The 13,020-nt window shown below is 45.7% G+C and overlaps 1 protein-coding gene and 1 long non-coding RNA gene across 4 annotated transcripts in view; one reads left to right on the top strand and one right to left on the bottom strand.

Moving 5' to 3' along the window:
* The window catches only part of NFYC (nuclear transcription factor Y subunit gamma), a 67,672-nt gene extending 65,817 nt beyond the window's left edge, over window positions 1-1,855 (bottom strand). Inside the window, exon 1 of one of the 3 annotated variants that reach the window (XM_042996784.1) lies at window positions 1,517-1,855. The gene's annotated coding sequence lies outside the window, so the exon portion shown is untranslated. The remainder of the gene's footprint in view (window positions 1-1,516) is intronic. The other 2 variants (XM_042996786.1, XM_007077387.3) reach the window with 2 other exon arrangements.
* A 1,273-nt stretch (window positions 1,856-3,128) lies between these two features.
* LOC122241263 lies at window positions 3,129-11,508 on the top strand. The gene is made up of 3 exons (XR_006221300.1): window positions 3,129-4,022; window positions 10,700-11,144; window positions 11,267-11,508. It is a non-coding gene; the product is annotated as an uncharacterized LOC122241263 (long non-coding RNA).
* Window positions 11,509-13,020: the final 1,512 nt, after the last annotated feature.

The raw sequence follows: 13,020 nt of genomic DNA, 5'->3' as shown, positions 1-13,020 counted from the left end.
CTTTAAAAAAAGAAAACAAATAAGTCAAGGTCCAGGATCTCTGTTAAGCTCTCTTCCACTAAAGAGATACCTACCAATATCTATTCAAATAAATACCAAGTATCTAATATCTGCCAGCAAGCGTAGCTTTAGAAACTCAGCCCTGACCTATATCCTTCCTAATACAGGAAAACTTTATATAACAACATTACAAAATTAGCCGCATGGTCCTGAGACCCAATAATCTAGAATTGCTCCCTTACTAGAATTCCCAAGTCTGCAAATGTTCCCCCAATGCTTCGCACTTCCTCATTCTTAACGATGTCACTACCTCATGCCCCTGCCTCTTAGACTTGAAGGCCCAGCGCACTGGTCCAATAGGATCCACCTCTCGGGCTGGGTCTGTTTATTTTCTCCTCATATCACATCCTAGGATCCACCTCTCGGGCTGGGTCTGTTTATTTTCTCCTCATATCACATCCCAGGTCTGGTAACTCTGAAACCTCGGTTTCAATGCTATCACTCTCCAGCAAAACTCTTGATCTCATCCTATCCTTTAGATAGGTCCCTAAGGCCCAGATGCCTTTTTTCCTATACCACGCCCTCAGACCTGACATCCATGGACATCAAAGTCATTCACAAACTGTGTTAAACTCCAGTCTATCTTAACTATAGAGAACAAACTGATGGTTACCGGGGGGGAAACAGGTGGGGGGGGGATAGGTGAAACAAGTGATGGAGATTAAGGAGTGCACTCCCCGCCACGAGCACTGGGTGTTGGGAATTGTTGGATCATTACGTTATACACCTGAAACTAATGTAACACTCTATGTTACCTATGCTGGAATTAAAAAACAAAAACAAAAACACCTCCAAGTCTAGCACTCTTGGATCTCAAAGACCGTCTCAGACCCTAACTCCGGTTTCAGCGTTTCCAAGCATGGCACCCTTGGGGCTTGTACGCCTCTCTATAATGGGCCACGCATGTTCCACGGAGTGTACCTCTGGAGTTTGGAGTGCCTCCCACTCCGGGCCGTGCACAGGCTATCCCCACAGTACCTGCCAGACCATCACCCTGTTTCCCCCTTAAGGTCTCTAGGCTCGCCCCCGGCCTCCACCCCAAGCCTGCACCGGACGGGGTCACCGCCCTGCCGTCCAAGCCCGAGACGCGCGCATCCCCGCAGCCTCCGACTCCTTCATCACCCCCCAGGCCCGAGCCAGCGCGACCAATAAGGTGCCAGGTCCGCGGCCTCCCCGCCACCGACCAATCACGAGCGAGCCCCCCCGCAGTCGCCTTCCGCCAATGGGAGAAAGCCCGCGGGCCGGGCCGACGAGGCGCACGGACCCCAGGAGCGCGACGGCGGCGACAGCGGCGGGCCTGGCGAGAACACAACATGGCGGCGGGCAGGCCGGACCGAACTACAGCGGCAGCCGCGAGAGGGAAGTGAGGTCTCCGCCGAAGGCGGGAAGCGCTGCCCCTCCCCCCGCCGCCGCTCGCCTCTCACCCTCCCTCCCACAGACGCTCCCGCACACTCACACGCCTCTGCTCAGGAGTCCAGGGAAGAGCAGGAGCCGCCCCCGCGCTCCTGCGGAGTCAGGCAATGCAGAGGCCTGGGCACAGCGGAGGGGAGGGGGAAGCGTGCGTCACGGAGAACGGAGCGCGCGCGAAGCGGGGGCACAAACAAGATGGCGGCCACGCCGTTTGCACCGTCTCCCCCCACCTTCCCCTCCCCCTCCCTTGGCGCCTTGACTCCCAGTATCTTGAAGTGCGCAGAAGCTGGGTTGTTTGAAATCTCGCGAGAATTAGGAAGGGGCGACGACCTGGGGAGGCGGAATGAGATCAGAGAGCCTTCTGACCCCACCCCCTTCTAGGGGACCCGGAGGCGTTGCTTGGTGACTTCCACAGGGTGTTCTATGCTTGGCGTTTGATGTGGTGCGCACCCTTGAATGTTAGGAAATACGGGTTTTTTTTGTTTTTTGGGGTTTGTTTAATTTGGAAGGAAAGAGCTGGGGGGACGAAGGACGACACGGGGATGCCAGATTACGTGCGCCGGTAAAGAAGATAGCTACCAGTACCATAAAAAGGGATTTAACACCAAAACTGTAAAAATGATATACTCGAGTAAAGAACAGCACATCCCAAGAATTGTCGCTGGTAACCTTACGTTGACATAGACACTGCTTTTCTCATTTAAATGCAGTTTAAAACTTCATCAAGACGATTGAAAACCCCAGTTACAATGGGCATTACATCTTTTTAGCTCTTTCATCTCCGCAACCACTTGATCCCAAGGCGTTAGTATTTCTGTTTTACAGATGATAAAACTGATGCTCAAAGGGTTAAGTGACTTGATCAAAGTCCCACAGCTATTAAGTGTCAAAACTCAGTGTGAGTAGCTCCAAAACTTGTCTTTTATTCACCAAATACGTATGGAATGGGACTATCTACATTGAACCAATGGGTTAGGTGTAAGCACAGAGACAAATGAAACTGCTGGTGCTAGTGGTTACCTTAAATTTTATAAATGACCTTGGAGCCTTTCTGAGACTTGGGTTGCAGGGGTCTTCAACAATATAACCAACACACTATTATTATTTCTTCCCTTTGAGTGTATGACCCTGGTGATAAAGGTGTTGAGCATACTGGAATAAGCCCTTGACTTGAATTCAGGGAAACTGTTTTCAGATCCAACCTGAATAAATCTCACTTCAAGCACTCAATAAATATTTGATGAATGAATGAACAAAACCTAACTAGCTATACGACACCTGACTTCACTGAGTCTCAATTTCTTTGTCTGTAAAATGATCTAATTCCTGTCTCCTGGGAGTGTTGGTTGGGGAGATTGAATGAAATAGTGTAAGGGAGAGTGCTTCACAAACTGCAGAAGTGTCATAAAGAAGTTAGCGATAATGATGACATTTTCAGACATGAGAAATGGCATTAAAAATTCAAAACAGAGATGGGGCGCCTGGGTGGCTCAGCTGGTTGACCATCTGACTTCCACTCAGGTGATAACCTCACAGTTGGTGAGTTCAAGCCCTGCACCGGGGCTCTTTGGGTTCAGCACAGAGCCTGCTTCAGGTCCTCCGTCCCCCACCCCCCACCCCCTGCCTCTCTGCCCCTCCCCCACTGGCCCTCTCAATCTCAAAAAATAAACATTAAAAAAAATTCAAAACAGAGAGACCCAAAATAAATACTATGTTAAAATGGTACAGAGATGAGCTCAGCTAATGGGAAAAAGCTAAGTGAGTCTTTCTACAAATACTTATTAAGTTAATTATTGCATATACTTTGTTGCAAAAGATGTAAAAATGTGTAGGAATGAGCACAAATTAGTATTATTAGATATTGTTATAATGAAGTATTGACAGCACATAGGGGCTTCAGTCAGTTTCCCTCCAAGAGCCTGGAAATCAGGTTGCCCTCAGAATTAAACTAATAAGAATTTACATAGTGGAGGAAATCAGCCAAAGGTGATTATAAACATATTTAACTACAAGTAGGGCTCAAGCATTGATCTAGCAGATTTGCAATCCATAAGCTGTCCTGGAGAGAGCTTTCTGTGCCAGATATTAACCCTTTAGTTGCTAATTTGTGAATAGTTCCCAGGAGTGGGGAGTTCTCAGGAGGCTTGGGACAGCAGGCATTAATCAGTACAAAACCATTTCACTATTTTGATATTATAACTGGTACCAGTCATACTGGTGCACAGGCTGAATACTAGTCCTTGTTGTAGACTATTATTATCAATATTCTCTGCCCCTGCCTTTCTAAAACCCTGCCTATCTGGTCTGTCTGTCCCTGGGAGATTATACTTCTCACACTAATGTCATCAAGCTTGGTGTTATTTTGATCAATGAAATATGAAATGACATGAGCCACTTCTGAACAGAAATAAATGGGCCATCTAATGATTCCACCATATTGTTTTTCGTCTGCCATGAGAGCAGCATGTCCCAAATAGAACTGCTTCTCCAAGGTTGGTCCCAGAATGAAGATGTGCAGAGCCACAGCTGATGTACATGACCTGTAATGTAAGGTGAGTGAGAAATAGGGGCGCCTGGGTGGCTCAGTCGGTTGAGCGTCCGACTTCGGCTCAGGTCACGATCTCACGGTCCGTGAGTTCGAGCCCCGCGTCAGGCTCTGGGCTGATGGCTCAGAGCCTGGGGCCTGCTTCCGATTCTGTGTCTCCCTCTCTCTCTGCCCCCCCTCCATTTATGCTCTGTCTCTCTCTGTCTCAAAAATAAATAAATGTTAAAAAAAATTTTTTTAGAAATAAACCTTTGTTGTAAGCCACTGAAATAGGTTTAGTTGTTTGTTTCCGTAGCATAACCTAGCTAGCCTAAGCTGACTAATACAACCCTAAAATTAGCTATCTGTGGCAGTAAGCCAAGAGTTTCTCTACAAACACGATCAAAAAGCAAACCAAACTCTGGGCCAGGTCATACAGGAGGAATCTCACAAAAGCAAATGTGATTGTAATTTACTAAATAGATGCTTAGTCAATCTTATCAACCAATCATTCTATATCCTATTTGGAGAGAGATTCTGTGAACCAAAGGGCTTAATCAGCCATGACAGCCCAAAACAGGGCAGTCACAGAGGCAAACTTTAGCATTGCCCTTCTATGCCCTGCCTCAGTCAAGCTGACCTAAGCGTTAGGATTTCCTTGTCCGTGTCATTCCTATAGTGGGTGAGAGTATCTCAGGCTGCCTCAGCTAAGAAAAGATCAACGTGCTTCCCTGGTGTGATTCTGTGCTCACCCAGCAAACGTCTCACCTGTCGGGACAGAATTTAGTGATCTGCTGCCTAGAGGATCTCAGTTCTTTTGATAATGACATTTTTCATTATAAATCAATCTATTGGATTCTGGCTTATGTAACTTCCAGTCTCTGTGAACTTAGTGGATACAGGAGCCCCCTTGAGAGATGATTCCCCTCTGTTTACTTATTAAAATCAGGGTTCTGAATTTATAAAGTTGAAGACCAGTTCTGGGATGTTGGTAAATTCCTTAAAGTTGTAGCACTGTAGAGGGACCTGTCTAGAGTGCCAGCTAGACTACCCTCAGCTATACCTCTCTATCTCCTTGTGTGCCTTCTGTGATCCAAAAGGGGTGCCTGGCTGGCTCGGTCGGTTGAGTGTCCGACTCTTAATTTTGGCTCAGCTCATGATCTTGCTGTTCATGGGATGGAGCCCCACTCAGGTTCTGAGCAGATAGAATGGACCTGCTTGGGATTCTCTCTCTCTACCTCTCTCTCTCTCTCTCTCTCTCTCTCTCTCTCTCTCTCAAAATAAATAAATAAACTTTAAAAAGAAAAGAAAAGCAGTGAGTGTTAAAGACAGACATAATTCACAAGCTGTAGGAGTTCAAAAAAGGGAGTGATTACTTCCACGTAGTATGAAACAGGGAGGAGTTCGGGAAAGATTTGCAAGGATGTGACCTTTGAAGGGGGTCTTGAAAAAAATGAGAACTAGGGGAAGAGCATGCCCTTTGTAGGTGGCCACTGGAGCAAATATAGGAAGCAGGAGATCACTTGAGGAAACATAGAGTAAGAGGAAAAGGAAGAAGAATCATCTGGAAAGTTACATATGGTCAGATTAAGGTTCTTGGGTTTTATTTTCTGCTAAGTAGAGTTAGTGTGGAGTTTTGTTTTTGTTTTTGTTTGTTTCACCACTTTAGCCATTTTTAAGTATATAGTTCATTGACATTAAGTACATTCACATTGTTTTGTAAATATCAGCACTGTCCATCTCCAGAATTGTTTCATCACCCCCTGTTGAAACTCTGCACCCATTAAACAAGAATTCCCCATCCTCCCTTCCTCCAGCTCCTGGTGACAACTGTTCTGTTTTCTGTCTCTTTGCATTTGACTATTCTAGGTATCTCATGTAAGTGGAATCATTCAATATTTGTCCTTTTGTGTCTGGCTTATTTCACTTAGCGTAATGTATTCAAAGTTAATCCGTATCACACCAAAATTTCATTTCTGTTTATGGCTGAATGTAGTATTTTGTTATGTATATATAACACGTTTTGTTTATCGTTTATCCATAAATGGACATTTGGGTTGTTTCCATCTTTTGGGTACTGTGAATAATGCTGAATGAATATTGGTGTACAATTATCTGAGTCTCTGCTTTCAGTTCTTTGGGGTATATACCTAGAAGTGAAATTTCTGGGTCATATGGTAATTCTGTGTTTAATTTTTTGAGGAACTGCCATACTGTTTTCCACTGTGGCTACACCATCTTATATTCCCAGTGATAGAAGTTTTTACAAAGGGATTGACATGGTCAAAACTGCATTTAAAGACAATCTGGCAGAGATAATAAGATGGAATGGGATTGTAAAATGACCACTGGAGACTTTCACAGTAGTTCAGGCAAGATACAATGAACTTTTGAATACATCAGTAGCAGTGAGAATGGAGAGAAGAGTGTACAAGTGCAGGGGTGACATTTCCAAGGTAGGATTGGAAGGACTGGAGAACTGATTGACTATTTCAGGGGAGAGGGGATCAAGAGGTGTTTAATATGACTTCTAGCTTTCACAGTTAGGAGGATGGTAGTCTCCAGATGAAGACTCCTGGACTTTTTCAGAGCATGGAGAAGTCACGGGTTCAGGTTGGAACAGGTAGAGTTTGAATTATACATGAGACATTGTAAGCTATAGGTGGACATTTGTTGTCTTGCCTGCTCAATGTCTTTGCCCTTTCAACTGAAATGGCACTGTACGTTTTTTCTTCTTTTAGATTGTAGAACCATCCTTCTTCATCTGCATGTAGTGCTGGGCTGGGAGAGTGTGTGGCCATGAGAATGCACTTTTCAGATCTCCAACTGGGAGAAGTGTAACTCCTCAGCAGCCCAGCTGCTGAGCTATGAAATCCATCACCCCTCACTCCCAGGCTTCACTCCCCATGGGCTGCTCCTGGCCACTGACAGCCCAGCAGGAATTTCAGGACAGGATTTTTTTTTTTTAGGATAAACGGATACTCTTCTGATGGGTGACTGTGGCTCAAGGACTCCTCAATGGCCTTGCCAGACTTTCCTTAAAACTACACTGCAGTCAGAGACCCTTCCACCTAGAACTCCTTCCTTCTCGCTCCTTCCTTCAGGGTTGGATTTGCATCACTATCTGGTGGTCCTCAGTCTCTCTCAGCTTCTGCCCCATTTTCTCTCACTGATGTTTTTCATAATAAATCCCTTGCATTTAATCCTGCCTCAGTATCTGATTCTCTGAGGATCTGAACTGGCATAAGGGGAAGAAGGATGGGCTATTTCCTTCCCCAGTGTTTCTTCCATATCCCATCAGCTGTAGGGATAGGCATGTGACCCAGTCTGACTGATCTCAATGATCCCCACATCTTGGCCCAGTGCCTCTTCAGTCTCTCAGTGTGATTCACTCTCAGACCATTAGTTATTTGGTCCACCTCACCCACAGGCATGGCTGATCAATTCTGAGTGAGGTCTCACAGCTCTGCTGCCTGAGGCCAACTAATTGCAAACGTATATTCTCTGGCTTCTGCAAACTTCCAGACCCTGATGACACACCTCCTCACAGAACATGAGCTCTGGCTTCCCGAAGGGGCCAATGAAGCAACCTAGAAGTACAGACTTCATTACCCATAGGGCACAGTGATCACTGGGAGACAAGAGACAGGAAGTGGCAGGAGAGAACAATCCACTCTCTTTTCCTTCCTCTGATGGTCTGTTTTAAGGTGTAATTTCTCTATGCAACCTGTCTAGAGACATTCTGCATGGCCAAGTAGGTGGACCTCTCAAGAGAGTAGCTGTGTCTGTTCACAGCTCATTGTGAAGAAGTAACAAACGTTTGCTTGCATTGCTTCCCATCTTTTCCTGCTTCCCCCTCCCCTCATTCTCACTGCCCTGGAAATGTGCATCCACAAAAGCCTTTGGCACATAATCCCTTCTTCAGGCTTTGTTTTCTAGGAACCCTTGCTAAGACAGGTCACAGTTTCTGAACAGATGAGCACATGACCCAAACTAAGCTGAGCAAAGCCCTCTGAAAGATGTGAAGCACAGGTACAGTAGAGACAAGACGTTTCTTCTGGAGATCTTGAGCCATAAGGATCTGTGCGTGGCCATCATTTCTGCTTCATGAAGAGAGTCTGCCTGGGCATGAAGGGATCACTGAATATTTTATTTTATTTTATTTTATTTTATTTTATTTTATTTTATTTTCAATTTAAGTAATTATATGCACTTAATGACTACACATTGGACAGCACAGACCTAGACTACTGGTCTGCTTGGGAAGGCAGTAGGGAATGTTGGCTAAAGCAAGTGCTTTGGAGTCAGTCTACTCTGGGTTCGAGTCCCAACTCTAGTTCTTAGTGGTGTAAATTGAACAGGTTACTTAACCCCTCTGAGCTATAGAGGTGAAAGATGCAAAGAACAGTAAATGATATGTGATACCAGAAAGACCTGCAAAGGCACAAAAAGTCCATTGAATTTGGCAATTAGGAGACTGAGTAGATTAAGACAGAAAGTGTTAAAAGTGTGTTGGGGTGAAAACCAACCAGCAATTTATCTGTCTTTTGGACATCTGCTAAGTTTCTTTCCTCTGGAGGGGGATCCCAGGCAGGGAGAGACAAGAAACACAAAAATTTTCTCTTAATCCTGATGGCCCATGGGGAGTTGAGAACTGAAAGGCATGTCCTAAAAGTAGGGCTCCAAAGTCAAGCCAGAAACACAGAATCAAACACTATCAGTCATTAGGTCTGGAGCCAAAGATGGGGTTGTCTAGACCAAGGAAGCCACAGGTAATGAACATCTCCTATACATCCCCTCACTACATAACACTTACTATGTGACTGGATTGTGAGTCCTTCGAGGTTCAGGGCCTCGTTCATCTTGGTATCTCCAACACCTAGTAAGTTCCTGGCACCATAGTAGGTGCTTAACTAACATCTGTAGAATGAATGAAATGTGAGTAAGTCAGTTGACTTCCTGATGCATGGTAGACACTCTATAAATATCAAGTACATCATCAGGGAAAAAAAACTCTGCAGTAAGAAGGTGGCCAGGGAATCCTTGTTGGCTTGGAAACAGTTGGAAAGGTCCTTAGCATATTGCCTGGCACAGAGGAATTAATTGCTTAACAAGTGGTCACTATGGTAATTATTATTAGTGGGTGGGGGGAGGTAAGGTTTTGTATAAGGATGGGAAAAGGCCTTAATCATAAGAGCTAACATGTATTTATCTAATTTAATCCTTAAGCCAGCTTGATAAGGTAGGTTTTATTAGACTAATCTTACAGATGAGAAAACTTAAAGAAGAGATGTGATTTATCCAAAGTTAGCCAGCTCAGAAATGGCAGAGCTAGTATGGAACTTGAGCTTACCACTCCAGATTCCAGGCTCCACCAACAAAGGAAGGAGCAGGATTCTCAAAAGTGGGGTTTAAGGAAGGCAGTTCTTGAGTCAAAATTTGCTTGTGATTTCAGGACACCTGGGTGGCTCAGTCAGTTAAGCATCCAACTCTTGATTTCAGCTCTTTGATCTCACGGTTGTGAGACTGAGCCCCATGTTGAGCTCCACACTGGGCATAAAGCCTGCTTAAGATTCTCTCTCTCCCTTTCCCTCTGCCCCTTCCCCACTCAACCTCTCTCCCTCTCTTTCTCTCTCTCTCTCTCTCTCTCTCACACACACAAAAAAAGTTTTCTTCTGATTTCTGTCTGTTCACATAAATTGTGATGCCTTCTTCTCCCTTCCATGCCCACTACTTGCCTTCTTGACAGAGTCCTCATCCCTCTACTGAGTTCACCTCTAGGCCACCCTTCTTCTTCCTATCCCATTCAACCATATCTGGGTTGACTTAAGGAAGTGGCTATTGAAATGGGATCAAAGGAGACTTTTGAGACTCTAGAGAAGAGAGACTCAAGAGAGTTTAGAGAGAGACTCTAAAGAAGAGAGACTCTAGGGGCAGCTGGGTGGCTCAGTTGGTTAAGTGTCTGACTCTTGATTTTGCCTCAGGTCGTGATCTCACATTTCGTGACATCAAGTCCTACATCGGGCTCTGTGCTTACAGTGCATAATCTGCTTGGAATTCTTTGTCTCCCTCTCTCTCTGCCTCCCCGCCCCCCTCACTCGCTCTCTCAAAACTACAAAAATTTAAAAATTAAAAAAAAGAGAGAGAGACTCTAGAGCAATTTTATAAACTCAACATTCCAGTAGACAGGCAGAAATTGGCAATGCAAAAGAGAATAGCTACAGAGGTAAATTCTTGGTGTTCTTGTGTCAGGTTGGAGAGAGGTTCACCTCCAATAAGACATGGGACATTGTAACTTTCCTTCAGAGCAAAGGAAGACAGGGAATATGGGTACAAAAGCAGGAAAGTTAGCAAAGGTTAGGATGATTCAAATCAAGAGTTAAGTTTTACAGCAATTGATGATGGCATGGTATAGGGCAATGTTTTTCAAATTGCAGGTCCTAACCGTTAGATCATGAAATCATTTAGAAATTTATGAGCAGCTTTATTTAAAAATGGAATAGAATTGAAAATTTGAATTAATTGCACATAGCAGGGTAAATACAGTGAAAACTGTTGTGAAGCTTTATTTCAGTTATTTATACAGCTACATGTGTACTGGTCACACATGTATTGAAGGTACAATAAAAAACGTTTAAACGCCACTGGTTCAAGATGTGACCATGGGAAAAGTGGCTGATTCCTAGAACTTTCTTTCTCTTCCAGATTTTTCCATGATGCTCATAAATTGGTCTTGCTTTGTGGATTGCTAATAGGCACCATAAAGGGCACAAGACTGATCACCTCTGCCAGAGCTTCCTACACAGTGGCCACAGCATCTGGGTTATGTGCCCCCAAATCAATCTCCCAGTCTTCAAGGCCACTCTTTCTTCCTGGTTTCTGCTCCTATTATTGTCCCAAGATGACTGCCAACAGCCCCCAAGGCCTTCCTGCTTCCTCATTCATTGCTAGCAAGGAAGAGACAGCCTGTGTGCCAGCCTTCTCAGCAAAAATCCTGAAATTCCCTCTGATTGGACTGGCTGATTCATATGACCACCCTGAACCAATCATTCTGGCCAGTGGGATTGACTGACTCAGCCCTGCTCTGCTCCCAGGGAGCCAGCTTCCTAGAAACACATGGATCCTAGAAAAGGGAAAATGGAGTCATGAGGTAATCAGCTAACGTCCAATACCTATGGCCTTTAAGGTGCCCAAATGAGGTGTAACTTTCAGTAGCATTTGTGCTGGTCATTTGCCTATTGCTCTAGCCTTTCAATGCTCTGCTTTGTACAGAAGAATGCCGGGCCCTGAAAACTACATTTCCCAGGCTCCCTTTGCCAACTGGCTTCCTGTCAGATTCTGCGAATGGGAAGTACAGGTGAGAAACGGTATGCCAGGAGATGGGACCGGAGCGGGACAGGCAAAGTCATTTCCTCTCTGCATCCACTGGAGACTCTGGCAGCAGCTGGTGGTTATGGGCTCGGAGACATTCAGCATTTCCAGCAGTGGTGGGTTACTGTCACGGGCTCTAGCAGTGTTGGTGGTCCTGGCGGGGGGGGGGGGGGCAGCAGTGGGTACCTGTGGGCTCCAGTGACCTCGAGCAGCTCTGCCAGCAGCATCATTTCAAAAACTAAGCTCGCACACTGTCAGCAACAAGTGCACTTCAGGAGCCAGGAATACCCTTCCATTTGATCTTCCAAGCCTGGTAGAAGCTTGCTGCACCTATTACTCTCTAGCCTGCCCCACCCTGCCCTTTGGCTCCTACAAGCCAACAGGTTTCTAAGCTGTCCTCTGGAATAAATTCCCTCTGTTCAAAATTCCAAGCACATTTTCTATTCTCTTGTCTTCACCTGAGCTGACATACTGCCCGGGCCATTGGATAGGCTGACTGCCTTGACTCATTTCCCAGTTGTGCCATTTGGAGTTGCGGGGCTGGGTGATGCCACAAGAGAAGCACACTATGCCCTCTAGGGGGCGCTGGGGAAGGAGCAAGGGCAGACCCCGGAGAAAGCACAGAGACTTCCCACTCCTTTTGCTTCCTCGCCTACCCCTATTAGAACTGTGAGGTGAGAACTTACTACTGTCTCCCAGGATAACTTGAATCTGTGTTATGATTGGGAGGGGTGGGCTCATCCTGACCAGGTGACAGTGCAGCAATGAGAACAGTTCGTGAAGGGGCCCAAAACAGAGGGGCCAGGACAGGGTGTCCTTGCTGCGGAGTAGAGTTGAGGAGAGGAGGATGGGCAAGAACTATTACTTCTGCTTCCTCTTTTTCAGAGGTGCTGGTTGAAGGAGGGACTCAGCCTTTCCTTTCCTGTCTTACCTTCTGTGAAGGGCTCTGTAATCAAAGCAAGAACACGGACTCTTCCAAAAGCACTTATCTTTGCCAATATGTAAAGAACCATTACTAAATGCTTGCATCTAACCTTCTGTGGGCTCCTGGTGCTACCCATGCCACTGTAGGGTAGCCAAGTCTCTGCAGGGACGAGAGCGGTAAGATGGTGAACGATCCCCAGAGGCCTCAAAAGGGCAGCAGGGTGGGGGCGCCTGGGTGGCTCAATAGGTTGAACGTCTGACTTCAGCTCAGGTCATGATTTCGTGGTTTGTGATTTCGAGCCCCACATCAGTCTTGCTGCTGTCAACACAGAGCCTGCTTTGGATCCTCTGTTCCTTGCCCCGCCTCTGCCCCTACCTGCTCACGCTCTCTCTCTCAAAAGTAAATAAAACATTTTTAAAAAGCGGGGGGGGGGGGGGGGGGGGGGGGAGGGACAGTAGTGCGAGCACACCATGTCTCTCAGAGGTCCCTTGCCATGGCCAGCAGTGTTTTGCAAGATGTGTCCTGCTTAAGTGTGATCCGTGACTGGAGACTCTAGTTCCAACTCACCTGTCTACCTGCCCTGTGATCTTGGGCAAGTCACTTAATCAAGCTCAGTCTCATTATTTTCATGTATTTTAAAAAGAACAGAGGGATAATTTTTTAAGTTCTTTTAAAATAAATTGTTTCAAGGGGGGGGTGGATGTGATGGGAGAAATGATAGGTATTATCC

Source organism: Panthera tigris, chromosome C1 (genome assembly GCF_018350195.1).
Source record: "Panthera tigris isolate Pti1 chromosome C1, P.tigris_Pti1_mat1.1, whole genome shotgun sequence".
Classification (NCBI taxonomy): Eukaryota; Metazoa; Chordata; class Mammalia; order Carnivora; family Felidae; genus Panthera; species Panthera tigris.
This window is presented reverse-complemented; position numbering and strand designations above follow the sequence as displayed.